A 2,561-nucleotide genomic window follows, 5' to 3' on the forward strand; every position below is an offset into this window, starting at 1 on the left:
TGCAACAGCCAAGGAGACCATGGGCAGATCGTCTGGCTTTAGGCTTCAGGCCCCATGTTCCTTCTGACCGGCTGGCTAGGGAGTGGGATGTACCATGGAGAGCCTCGTCACTTAGCATCGCGTCTGCTCCGACATGATGCCTCCAAGTAATGTAATTTATATTTCATGCACAATTGAAGCAGCTAATGGTGTAATTCTCCAAGGGGGAAACAAGTTGTTATAGTGTTAATTACATTGCAGGCATGTTCCTTCTCCTTTGCCCCCCAAGTGCTCCAAGGGAAGTTACCAGGTAGTAACAGAGTGGGTGTCCAGGAACATGGCTTTGGTGGACTCCACTGACGTTGGGGCTGAGCAGTGGCAGGACAGCCAAGGATGCCTTCATCCTCCCTGTTGAGAGTAGTAGATTTGGCTTAAACTCCCCAGAGGTCTGGATTTCCTTGTCCAGTCTGTTTATTAAATCCTGCTGGGCTGTGGTGCCCCTTCTGCATTCACCAGGACACTGCTGGGGAGGGTAAAGCAGAGATGATACATTTGGGAAAGGAGCCAAAACACAATCAAAACAAAACCCAGCCTAGACATCAGCAGCTGATGCTGTAGAGCTTGGTGTTTGGGCATGTGGCCTCTGAGGGAAGACTTCTGGGATTGGAATACCCGCTCTGCCGCATATAAACTGGAAAACCCCTGGGGAAATTATGTCACCTCTATGAGCATCAGTTTTCTCAACTGTACAATGGGGGTAATAAATTATCAGCCCCACAGGGTTCCAGTGAGGATTAAATGAGTTAATATGTATGCAGTGTTTAGAATACTGGCACATAGCTTTAGTAAATGGGATTTATTATGATAGGAGGGAGTAAATGGAGTTGAACTGTTATAAGGTTCTGGCATTTTCTGTGAAGTGGCAGAAGTACATATTTTTTATACATTCATGGAAGCTAAATCTACTGAAAAAGAACAAATGTCTTGCTTTTCAAAAAAAGGAGAAATGTAGATTTTGAGGAATTATAGAACCATGAAGTTGAGGATGTTTCCCAGAAAAAAAATTAGTTTGACTGTTAAAGTGGTAGTCTTTTAACTTCTGGCAAAAGAAAGACAAAATAGGGAAGAGTTGGAGGGAGGAAGGAAAGAACAAATAAACAAATGAAGGACTCAAGTCAGGCCAAACTTACTCTGTATCTTTCTCAGTGACATATCAGAGTAAGTCACCCGGTGGATCAGGAAAAAGCAATGCACATAATTATACCTGATTTATGCAGAACATTTTACAAAATCTCAAATCTTATTCTTATGGAAAATACAGACAAAAGTGAACTGACTGGTAATATAATTTGCTAAATTGAAGTTGATTGAATTAATTGTATGTCTATGGGGTTTGAACCCCACTTCTGGTACCCATTCCTATATTAGGGTTTGCTAACTGCTTTAACAACCCACCCCAAAATTTCAATGGCTTAGACAATAAAGTTGCTTGTTCACATCACAGCAAAATATGATCAGCAAGAGAAATTTTGTCCCCACACAGTCATTCAGATGCATGGGTCCTTCCATATTATGATGCTGCCATCTTTAATTTATGACCTCCAAGGCTTCCAAAGAAAGGGTAGAGAGGAAAATCTTGTGTGGGAGATTTCTGCAAGCCAGGACTAGAAATGGTGTACATCATCTCCACCCACATCCCACTGGCAAGAATTCAGTCACATGGGAGCACACAGTACACGGGGGCTGGGAAATGAGGTTTAGCCATGTGGCCAGAAAGAAGAGGAGAATATGAATATCACTTAGCACTAGCAATGTCTTCCACAAGTCTTGATCTACATTGGTGTCACTCTTCAGGGAGGTCTCTGGTGGCACGCAAAACTCTATCGCTTGCCCTGCCCTAAGCAACATTCTTTTATTTCAGTGATGTAGATGAAGACGTAGAATGTGCATTATTATCTCTTTGGAGTGTAACTCATTCAGGTTATCTTATATAATGGCAGTTTACTTGGAGTCTCCAGTAAGAGAGAATGCCATATGGCCAGATCTCACACCGACTGTACTATTGCAGAAATGGGAGACTCTAACACAGTCATAGAGTCTAGATTATCAAATAAACCATCTCCCCTCCCCCAGGAGTTCACTCTCTTCACTTGCCGATGCTCTGTCTTAAATGTGACCCAACTATTCTCCTCGACTTGTTTCTCTCAGTATGTCTGTCTACTTCCTTTCCTCCCACCAGGTGAACAATTCTATACCCTGCTTCTCCATGGAAACCTGAGTGGGAGAGGAAATGCATCTAATTTGTCCAGGGAATGGTTGTGGCCCCTGCTTAGGCAAAGCATGAGCTTTCAAACCAGATCCACTGTAGGCATTTGGGCAGTATAGGACTTGACTGGCTTTGGACAGGAAAGAAGGCTTGTTCACCAAGTTTCCAGGTAAGATAAACCTGGAAATAAAAGCTATTATGATGGATAAAAAAAACTAAGCCTCAAAAAGATTTCACTGGATTGGAGTGATGAGCTGAAGTCAAAAATATTAAATATAAATTAAAATATATTTTAATTAAAATATTAAATATAAAT

The sequence above is a fragment of the Sapajus apella genome, unplaced genomic scaffold (assembly GCF_009761245.1).
Source record: "Sapajus apella isolate SASKATOON/1434 unplaced genomic scaffold, GSC_monkey_1.0 scaffold125, whole genome shotgun sequence".
Taxonomy (NCBI): Eukaryota; Metazoa; Chordata; class Mammalia; order Primates; family Cebidae; genus Sapajus; species Sapajus apella.